This window comes from Hydra vulgaris, chromosome 11 (genome assembly GCF_038396675.1).
Source record: "Hydra vulgaris chromosome 11, alternate assembly HydraT2T_AEP".
Taxonomy (NCBI): Eukaryota; Metazoa; Cnidaria; class Hydrozoa; order Anthoathecata; family Hydridae; genus Hydra; species Hydra vulgaris.
In genome coordinates this window covers 40,534,380-40,546,700 of record NC_088930.1, presented here as the reverse complement: position 1 = coordinate 40,546,700, position 12,321 = coordinate 40,534,380, and the positions used below count along the sequence as shown (strand labels likewise).

Below are 12,321 nucleotides of genomic sequence, written 5' to 3'. Positions count from 1 at the left end.
CCGTTGAAAATTTGCGCATTTCTGCCCATTTAAATGACAGCAATTAAAATTATCTATTGTAGAACAAAATAATTGATAGTAAACTAAAAAACTGTAAAATAGATTAGTCAGTAAAACAAACATGTGAAAGGGAATTCCAAAGCATTGATGCTTGAGGAAAAAGACTAGATAAATAAATGAGCACCAAGGTTACAGTGAAAGGATGTTTGATGACAAATCGCGAGTTAGTTCTGGTTGTTAGAACAAATAAGGATAGCTTGCTTGAGCAGTGACCAGTGTTTATAGAAAAGAAAAAAAAATGCAATGACAATTAAATATAGGCTTAGCTGCGAACGTATTTCCAAAAATACAGCTCAATTTTGAACTATGTTTAAAAGAGAAAAGACGTTAGAAAAACCAGGTCAAATATGGAACAGTGTTCCAAGCAAAACCTGGTCAAATATAGAACAGTGTTTCAAGCAAAATCAGATCAAATATGGGACAGTGTTCCAAGCAAAATAAGGTCAAATATGGGACAGTGTTGTAAGAAAAATTTAAAAAATCAGATCAATCTTTGCATATACATAGATATGATATGAATCAATAGATATGAAAACCTTTTTAGTTTTTTTTCTTTTATTTTTTAAACATCTTTGCTTCCAACAAGGCTGCAAGCAACTTCTAATTAGAGTTGGAAGTTACTGGAAGAGAAAAGATGAAGGTTGTAGAGCAAGATAAAGATTGACAGACGACTTAAAGGATTGCAAACTATATGAATCAGGAAACCAAAATGAAGGAAGCGAATTCCAAAGAAATTATGTTCGAGGAAAAAAGATTGTGGAATAAGATTTTTGGAGCACTTAGGAACAGTCACAGAAAAAGGATGAGACTTGATTAAATGACGAGTAACACGAGTATGAATTTTAGTAGATAGAACAAGAGACGCTAGCTCTTTGGAGCAGTGGTCATTATAGTATTTGAAGAAAAGAGAAAGAGAAGCAACATTACGACGATGTGATAATGGTTGGAGGTTGGCTGCAAGAACAGGTTCAACTATATTTACAATGCGTTTTTGCACTTTGTCTAAAAGAGAAAGGGCATCATTCAAAGATCCGCCCCAGATCCGCAACAGTATTCCATACAAGGCCAGATTTGAGATTTATATAGATAGCGAATAGAATCCGGAATAAGAAAGTGTTGAGCTAGATAAAGAGATGCAACATTAGTAGATGCTAACTTTGCAAAAGATTTGATATATGGTTTCCAAGAAAGATTGGAAGTAAGAGTTAATCCTAGAAGATGAAGAGTAGGTGACTCATCGAGTACATCACCGTTCATAAATATAGGAAGATCAGAGAGTGTTGGCTTTTTATCATGACAAGAATAAATGGTAGTAGCGAACAATGCCACCTTAGATGTGAGAATATCTAAAAGATTGTTAATGTAAATTAGAAAGAGTATAGGGCCAAGGATAGAACCGTGAGGAACCCCTGAAATTACAAAATAAGAAGAAGAGTGCTGTCCATCGAGGACAACTTCTATACTACGATTGGAAAGAAAGGATTCAATAATCTTAAAGATGTTACCAGATACACCATAAGAATAAAGCTTATCAAGAAGACCAGCGTGCCAAACTTTATCAGAAGCTTTAGAAATGTCAAGAGCGATGGCCTTAACTTCTCCACCTTTATCTAATGCATAATAAAACCTATCGGTTATTACTGTTAACAAATCAGCTGTAGAACGAGAAGATTGATATCCATTTGATGATCAGAAAGTAAGTTATTAGGTTCAAGATGAAAGATCAAGTGTTTGTTAGTTAAAGACTCAAAAACATTGCTTATGATAGAAAGAAGGGACTAATGGGACGGTAGTTAGACAAATCAGATCGCTCTCCAGAATTTTTGAAGGTAGGGATAACAGATGCCGCTTTCCAGCAGGCTGGAAAACAAGACTCTGATAAGCACTTGTTGAATAGTTTTGAAAGTGTAGACGGCAGTTTCAAAGAACACTTCTGCAAGACTATAACAGGTATGTTGCCCGGGCCACAAGCTGAAGAAGAGTCTAAACAGGAAATTACTTTAGATACAGAAGCTGGAATGTTACGAATGTCAAGCAATGGATCAACCTGTTTGACGGCTATGTCAGGTAGAGCGCAATTAGTGGAATCAAGAGATGATATTGATGTTCTTAGCTTTGTCTTTAGGAGAGGCTTTAAAGTCTGATCCATACAAGAGAGGTGGAATTACAGAATTGTCCTTATTATTGATACTATTAAAGATTCTCCAGAAGTCACGAGAGTCTAATTTTTGTGATGAAATACGAGATTTGATGACCTGAGAATAGGCGTTAGACAAAACCTTTTTACAATGGTTTCTAGCAGTAATAAACAGATATCTGTTTTCTGGAGAAATGTTTTGCTGATAGATATGAAATTATTGGTTTCAATTGGCATTTGCAGCAGCACAGTGTGAGGAAAACCATGGAGAAGAGTGAGGCTTGACCTGGAATCGTTGAAGGGAATAAAAGATTCCAGCCTGAATCCACGAAGTTATGTAAGAAGCACATTTGTCGACAGGAAGACGAAAGACTTCTACCCAAGGGACATCACGAAGAAAATTACGTAAACAGTCCCAGTCAGCTTTAAGGTGGTTGTAAGAGGTACAATGATAGGGGGATTCAGATGATGAAGAAAAATGAGATAACAGTTAGAGAGATCAAACCGTTATTAAAAGCACCTAAGGGTGAATGCGGAGAAACTGAGCACTGACTAGGATCAGAAACAAGACATAAGTCGAGTATAGAAGGTAAATGATTCGGGTTGTCTGGAAAGCGAGTGTGAAAGTTGACTATTTGAGTTAGGGATAGAGCAAAGAAAAAATTGTGGGCTTTAATGCCTGCAGAGTCACTGACACTAGAATTAAGCCATTCAGTGCGATGAGCATTAAAGTCACCGACAACAATAATATTAGCTGATGGATAAAGAAAGTGGGCTTGGTCAATTTGATCAGAAATAATATCAAAAAAAGTACAGTCTTGAGATGGAGGAGGGCGATATAGAACAAAGAGAAAGGCAATAGAGTGAAGTGGTGCTAAATGAGAGCACATAAAAGAATAGTCTTTTGATTCAAACCTAGTTTTCCGACAAATGGGTGAATTCTTACGAATGTAAATGCCCAGGCCAAGCATGTGACTATTGGAGTCTTTACGAAATAAAGGAAGATAACCATCAACACTAAGATCACAAGATGAGACAGTTTAATTAGTCTCACAAAAAGAAGTAGATCTGGTGAACTTTGCAAGAGATAAGACTCAACAGAAGAAAAGTTACTTCGAAGACCACGAATATTAGTGAATGATAGGTTTAGAGAACTTGGTGATAATGATGGCTTTTTGTGTTTTATAGTTTTTGGTACTTTATTCATTTTTAAATTTTTAAAGAACTTGACTCAAAACATAGATAGTACTCAGTACACTGCTTAATAGCCCAAGTAATTGCCTCATTACATTTATAAAGCCTAAGTCGTAACAAAGGGCTTAAAATGTTGCCTTGGCAATGCACACCAAAAGTACAAACAGGGACACCATCCATGCGCAACATGGCACTGTTAATACTTTGATATTTTTCAGTTGTTGATGGAATCAGCCTTTCTGAGAGTTACAACAGAGTTCGGGAAACCTGACTACCAGAGCCGGCCTCAGAACTATTAAACTGAGTTTTAGAGCTGTACCCTCAATAGGAGATAATAGAAAGAGTTGCCTAGTCATAAAAACAGAGACACAAGCAAAACCCATGCATTGAGTCAAGAAGATCCAACATTCAACATCCTAAACTGAAAACAATGTATTAAAAATACATCTGCGCTAGCCTAATAGATGAAGAAGAGGTGCAAGGCTGGTCAACAGATAGAATCTGTTTACCCCCCTTAAGTCTTCGCCTAGGAAGCCTTCTACATGACAGTAGCTGGATGCGTTTAGCATCTGCCCAAGATGAGTATTTTTATCGAGACACCATCTTCAGCCTTTACTCAACCAAGAGCCTCAAGGCAGGGGGTGTTTTAAGTTGGAGTTGGCATCTCCTAGCCTTTGCCTAAAAAGACGTATCCTACAAGGCAGCAGGACATGAAGCAGATTGTACTGAGTTATATCTTACCAATAGCAGGATAACCTGACCTGACAGTAAGTTTGGCTTTAAGGAGAAATATCTTACAACTCTCTTTAAAAAATGACAAAATATTAATGGTATGACATAATAAAAACAAATTATTTAAAAAAGCTAACACTATAAAGAATGCTTATCTACTAAATAAATCGAGATAAACATAAACCAAAGGTTACACAACTGACGTTATATCAATAGACTTTAACACGAACCAAAAACAGAAAATCAAACTTTTTGTTTAAATCTAAAAAAAAGTGTATAGAGTGTTCCTGTGGGTCAAGTAACTTGCCATTATGAGAGAATAATTATGTAAACGAAGCCGGTATAATAAAAAATATATCTCCTATATTCATAGCGGGTTCTAAAACCGTGACGTCATCTCGAATTACAAATTTTTTTTTTTTAAATTTGTAATACGAAAAATTTTTTTTGTAATACGAAAATTTTTTTGAAATTGGGTTGAATTCCGAAAAAATTTTAAATTTTTTATGTCTATAAAAGTAATTTATTTGAGATAATTCATTGTTATTTATTGCATAAAAAATACTTTCTTTAAAAATAAAAATAAAACATAAAATTATATCAAATTTAATTAGTACAGAAACATTCTAATATGGTATATCATTTAATAATAAAAAATATATAATTATTGTTTTATTTACCTAAAATATGCTTTGAGGAAGCAAAGATCACTTAAAGCTGCGTCTCCGAGTCTCGTTCGAACTTTTGTTCAAAAGTTACCAGCAATTGAGAAGGCTAGCTCAGACTCCACGCTCGATGGCGGAATCAAAACCAAATATAAGTAGATGGACTCTAATATTTTGCCACGAATGCCGTTCTCTTCAAAGAATTTCATATCAGATTTAATTTTTGAAATTAAGCTTCTATTTATTATTTGTTGAGTTGAGTTGGATGTTATGTTGGACGATAAATTCAATTGAATTTTGCTCTCCAACTTTTCTATTAATGTTAAGGGCTTAGTTTGTTCTTCCAACATCACTTCTATCACATCGTCAGCTTATGACTGCTCGTCTGAGAAATTTTCCATGTTAGTCTTAAATATCAATCTTTGTGCAAAGTTTTCAATAACTTCGGCTATATTTTTTTTCAAAAAAAAAAAATGGCCTGGTGAAAGATGCGTGAATCTCACTTTTTCCGCCATTGTGTAAACACTGAAGAGCTCCAGACACATTAGTTCGTCTTTTGCTTATTCGGTCTTCTTATTTCTTCTTTAATTTTAATGCAAGTTCATCAGATCCGAAATAATCAAGCATAAAAGAAAATGCCGCATCAGCAGAAAGCAGATTTGCATCATCTCTACAAAGGGCTTCAACAGTAATTTTCACTGGGAGAAGTGCAGAGTATTTTTAACCAACAAAATTTCAGCATCTAGAATAACAATATCACATGCATTTCAATCAATGCTTTTCTAACACAGCTTTTTAACTTGTTAAACCTTTCAAGCATTTCGACTAAGCTATTCCATCTAGTTCCAGTGTCCATAATAAGTTTCAATCGTTTTCCAAATTCTTGTTTCGCGTATACTTGAAGAATATCATTCGATGTCCTTGAAAAACGAAATTTCTTTACAATCAAACCAACTTTTTTGATGAGAAAACTAAATTCAAACTCTTCAGTCTCAACAAGCTCAGCTTCATTATAAGTTTTTTCAATCAAGCCAACATTTTCATCTTCAATGTATTCCTCATCCGATTTATCGAAGTCACTTACTTGATCTTCTACGCTAACATTTTTTGTGCATATGTGAGCAACTAGTTCAGTTGTATTCGAATTAGGGGCTGTCCATTAATTACGTCAAAAATATAGGGTGGAGGGAGATCTGAACTTTTTTGACAACTGTTGACAAGGGGGAGGGAGGAGGTCAAGAAAACTTTGATGTCAACACTTTACTTTTTTTTTTAAACGTTACTTTTTTTTATTAATTAATTTTTTTTAAAAAAAGGAAAATTAGGCAGCGTTTGCAGTCCTGTGTTACATACTTGCTCAAGCTTTAGTATTTTAATAAAACTATTTATATTCCTATTTTTTAAAAAGACCCGACGCATACAGAACTAAATAACTACACACGAAATGTTTACTCGTATATATACATATGCATATATATATATATATATATATATATATATATATATATATATATATATATATATATATATATATATATATATTCCATTTTAATTTGATTTTTTTGAAAGGGTTGGGGAGGGGGAGAGGGAATGATTGTTGACGTAATTTTTTAGGGGGTCTCTGGAAGTTTGACAAGTTGTTGACAAGGGGGAGGGAGGAGGTAAAAATTGCCAAAAAATTGTTGACGTACTTAATAGACAGCCCCTTATTAACATAAATTACAGCATCAATTACGTATATCGCATCATATGTACATCAATTACATCAAGTACATCGCATCATATGTACATCAATTACGTGTATCGCATGTGCGAAGCACAACTGCTAATTACTTGGTAAAAGCCGTCCAACTTTTTGCATTACAGCTACCCTATCAGTTGTTAAAGACGTAATATATTTATTGATATTTAGATTGTTGTCTTGCAATGTGATTTTCAGAGCCGTAATGCATTTCTCTGCAGGGAAACGTTCTTCAACAGGCACTAAACCTAAATTCTAAAACTTGTTTCTTGCCATGGACATTCACATTTAAATAAAATCGGTTTCTTGAAGATGTCTATTCATCTAGAGTTAAGCAAAATCTTGTTCCATCTTCTTTTAAATTTATAAAATCCTGCATCATTTTAGCCCGCATTTTTTGTGCGTATCCTAACACCATTTTGCGAATCGAGTTAGGTGATTTTGGTAATACATAATCTCGAGCACCTCTAGCCAAAAACAAATTTCTCAAATCGATAGACGTACACAAAACTTTGAAGTGCATATTATCTAAGGCATTCGTGATACGATTGCAGAAAGTGATTCTTTTTTGTTAAATAAATAGTTTGTAATTATCGTTTTTGATGCGCTGCTTTCTGAACCTTCATCTTGCACGACATCCCGTTTTAATACATTAATATTGTGTATTGTTTTTAAATGTTTGTGCTGCGGTGTTGTCGTTGAACCGGCGGTTTTTACTATTTCATAACTATTTTACATATTGTTGTTAGTTTTTTTGATCCTACTAAAAAATGAATCCAGAGACAATTAAAACTTAATAATTAATGTTATTCAATTAAAACTTCTATTATTTCTGCTATTATTTGCTTACCTATTTAAAAAATATTGATCCAAATAATTTAATACACATCGCACTCCAATAAGCAAATCTCATCACTGTTGAAAATCGTAAAATATAAGACATGAACACAAGGTTAAACCAAATATAAAAATTATTACATGTGGATATGAAATGAAGACATGAAACCGTTAACTGCAATAACGCAATAACGCAAAAAGCAAATCTCGACAAATTATTACGAGTGGATACGAAATGAAGACATGAAAGCGTTAACTGCAATTTTCTCTATTTCTACCTGTATAATGCAGGATAACTGTAATTTGCAATTGTTTTCTTTATTTCTTCTTATAGAATTAGAATGTAGAAGACTTATATGTACAGAAACAAAAACATAAATTAAATTCGCTGCAAAAATTTTTGGAATTCAAAACTATATTACGAAAACGAATTCTAGAATTCTCGAATTTCGAATTTCGAGATGCAATCTCTAGACATAAGTGCGCTAAAAGAATTTGCAAACATTGGCATAAGTGCAAACTGGCATAAGTGCGAAGCAGTTGCAAAAACTGCTATGAGTACGAATCAGCATAAGTGCGAATCGGCATAAGTTCGAACTGACACAAGTGCTCTGAAAGAATGAGTATTGTTATAAAATAGAAATATTTGCTATACATAAACGCATCATTTATCATTTATTGTGTAATATAGTTTTGGTTTTCTTCTCTAACTTTAACTTTGCTTTTAGTTAATAATAGTCTTTAATTTATAATAATAGCCTTTAATTTATAATAATAGCCTTTAATTTATAATAATAGCCTTTAATTTATAATAATAGCCTTTAATTTATAATAATAGCCTTTAATTTATAATAATAGCCTTTAATTTATAATAATAGCCTTTAATTTATAATAATAGCCTTTAATTTATAATAATAGCCTTTAATTTATAATAATAGCCTTTTATTCATAATAATAGCCTTTTAATTATAATAATAGCCTTTTGCTTTTAACTAATAATAGCAACTTTGCTTTTAACTAATAATAACCATGCTGTAATTAGTCTGCAAAATGCAAGAAGTAGAGAGCAACAGGTATAAAATGGGCACAGACAAAAATAAGCGAATACATTATCAAAAATGAGTTCATCCTGGCGAAGACAATACTAGCTCTAGCAAAGATAAATATATATAGGACACTAATGTATTATTAAAGTTATTTTATAAGACATGTTTAGCTTTTTTTTTATGACATTGTTTAGAAATTTATTTGTTGATATTTGGCCCAAATTATAAATTACTAGCACAAATGTACATACAATACATTTAAACATAACAATAAATTAACTTAGTTTCAGTTTTTCTAACAATATACAACTAAAAGTTTCCAGAGAATCAATTTGTATCAAAGTCTATCTTTACAAAAACTTTAATACATTTTAATTTTCGTTTACTTTTTCACTTTGTTTGCGCATGGTTCTTCCATACTATTGAAATTTTTAAATAAAAGTGGTGAGAGATTTAAATCTTTAACCACTCTAATGTCTTTTTAATCAAAGCGTTTATTCAATAAACTGATAATGTTGTTTATAGACAACATTACCATCATAGCCATATATGATGGTAATCATGCTTTAGTTCTGTTTTAAAATCACAAGCTTTATCTGCGCTGAATGCCTCATCATGAGTCATAAAATCCAAACTGATGCGGTGCTTTTTTTGCTTTTTGCTAAAAAAATAAACAGTTATATGTCATATTGTATTTGTGTTATACACTACATGTTACATACAAATTGTATATAACACGTTATATAAAGAAAATATGTAAGCTTAACTCATATCATTTTAACTCCTTAGCCTACATACAAATTACCAGTTCAAACATTTCCCACCACATTTATTATTTTTAATAATATTACACTACCTTTCTGTTAACAACGAAAAGTTAATATTCAAATTAATGTTTCGGTAATTAATAAATAATAGTTAGTTACGCGAAATTAAAACTTATTCAGTCACGTTTTATTTCTTTTGTTTTGGGGAATTTCGGGAACAATGATTTATTTTATATGCTAGATGTCTAATTTCAATTAAAAAAGTGAAATTGCTTTTGCCCTAATTAGAAATGATTTTTACAAATTTCTATAGAATATTTTGCCCTTTTCACAAATGGCGGATTAATTTGATAAGAAAAAATCGGCTTCACTATTCATACAACAATATTCCGTAAGTTAGACATCTAGTATATATATAATATATATATATATATATATATATATATATATATATATATATATATATATATATATATATATATATATATATATATATATATATATATATATATATATATATATATATATATATATATATATATACAGGAGCCGTCCTGAACGGGGGGTTATAGGGTGTTACACCCCCAAAGCATTTGAGTTGGCAAGTTTTAAAGTATAGTTGGCAAATATAGAAATTTAACTTTAATTTTTAAATTTTTCTTTTAAATTTTTAACATCAAATTTAACATCAAATTTTAAAATAAAATTAGGGCTGGCATATAAATTTTTTGTTTTAACGTTAGAACTTGAACAGCCCTAAACTATTTCGGGAAAAAGTTGTAACTCTAAAGCATTTTTTATCTTTTGTATTTACTAAAAAATGCACAGTAAAAATAATCACAAAAATTATAAAATTTACTTTAAAATATACTGTATATTTAGAGCAAGATTTTCTTTTGTTTTTTATGATGTCCTCCGCGCGTTATTTCCCCTCGGAATAATTTCGAAATAATTTAATAAATTGCGATGCATTGATGTCTCACAGGTAGTTAAAATCAATGGACGTAAAAGGCATCCTTTCATCAAATGGAGAGATGCACAAGCAGTAAGAATTGCATAAACACAAAAAATCAAAATGTTTAAAAAACTTCTCTTAATCTTAAACGAATTATCTCTGTGACGTAAACATGCATGGTTTAACCTTTATTTATAAGATATGGTTTACTGAAATATATGCCATTTAATTGAATAACTACTCACTAGTAAAGAAAAATCGAAAAGGTCGCTGTGGAGTTGTTGCCATCTACATCAATGAGGTATTTGATCGTCATCTATAAGAAGACCTCAAACAACAGAAACGAGCAAATATGATGTGAAATTAAAATTGGTAACAATATTGTTTGTATTATTTGAATCTATTGACCCCCTTTATTGCATATAAATGATATAATAAAAACAATTCTTTCCGGACATCATATAGTCATCAAAATAGTGCGGCAAGTATTTTTCTTGATACTTAGGCCAGTCATAACCTAGAACATTTAGTTGATTTCTCAATATTTGAAGCATCTAATGGAAAAGCAAAAAATATTTTGGATTTAATTATTATAGTCTCTTCAACTAGAGTAATCAAGCTCTTTGCAGTTGGATCATTTGTCGCAAGGCCATTGCATAATGAGTTGAGACTATGTTGTCTTTTCTAAAAATGAGACTACTTTATCAAATAAAAAATATGACTTTAATAAAGGTGACATTATAAACTTCGATAAAAAGATTATGGAAACTAGCTGGCAGCAGTTATTTGAAAATAAGAACACTAATGAGTGCTATGAACTTTTCTGTAGTAAGTATGATAAACTCAGCAAGCTTAAAAAAAGTCCATACCACTCGTAATGCTCCGTAGATTATTAAGGAGGTATTAGCTATGATAAAGCAAAAAAAAAAACTGCGCAATTACTTATCTGCAACAAACAGGGAATCAGCGACACTAGTTCGTGAATATAGGAAACTAAAAAGCCAAGTTCAGAAAGAATGTAAACGTTGTGTTTGAGTATTTGAAGCGCAACTAGCATCAAATAAAAATGGTCGTGAAATGCTGTACGCTTATGCTAAAGCGCAACAGAATGTTCATGTATCTGTTGGTGCCATATCTGATGCAAAAGGTGAAACGTTAACAGAGGGAATACATATCGGAAACAGACTAAACGAACACTTCAAATCAGTTTTTTTTGATTACCGTATAAATAGTCAGTTACCTGTTTTTGAGAAAAGGCATTATCAAGAAGACTAAGGCAATATAATTATTAATTTTGAAGCGACGCTAGCTATATGAAAGGTTTAAACCCGAACAAATCTATTGATGTTGATAACATTAGTCCAAAGGTACTTAAAGAATGTGCAGCTCAAATGACTTACCCACTCTTGGGTATCACTATTGGGTATTACCCACAACTTGCACTCTCAGAAGGCTTGACACTTACAGCTTGGAAGCAGTCACACGTCACACCGTTGTTTAAAAAAGGTTGTTTAAAGTAGTCTTGATGCCGCTAAAAACAGACCAGTGTCTATCAGACCAGTGTCTATCAGTTCCATGTAAAGTAATGGGAAAAATTATCAGGGAGCAGATAACTAAATATCTTGTAAAAAAGAGCTGCATTTCACATAATCAACATGGATTATGTGAAACGCTTGTTGGAAAGTGTCGTCTAAATTACGAAAGCGTTAAGTAAAAGAAATTTTGTCAATATTGCATTTTTAGACTTTGCCAAAGCGTTTGATAAAGTTTCTTACCGTAGACTACTTCATAAATGTTCTTAAATGGATTGAGTCATTTTTGATTAAGAGAAAACAGCGAACTGTTTTAGGTAAACTCTAGCGACTTGACCAATGTTGTGAGCGGAGTTCCACAAGAGTCTGCACTTGATCAAACATTTTTCATCACCTATATAAACGACTAAACGGAAAAGATAAAATCAGTTCATAATATTTATGCTGACGACACTAAACTGTTACAAGAAATAATACCTGGGTTTTACGATGCTGATTGTCTGATTCTTCAAAACAATTTGAACATTGTCACAGAATGGTAAAAGGAATGGCTAATGGAATTGAATGTTGCAAAATGTAAAATTATGCACCTTGGTTATGGAAATAGTAATCATGAATATGTTATGAATAGTGGAAATATATCACTTACTCTAGA

At 32.0% G+C, this 12,321-nt stretch overlaps 1 protein-coding gene across 2 annotated transcripts in view; it reads left to right on the top strand.

The window, feature by feature from the left end:
- The window catches only part of LOC100213618 (polyunsaturated fatty acid 5-lipoxygenase), an 89,592-nt gene that overhangs the window by 32,222 nt on the left and 45,049 nt on the right, over window positions 1-12,321 (top strand). The gene's annotated exons all lie outside the window — the stretch shown is intronic.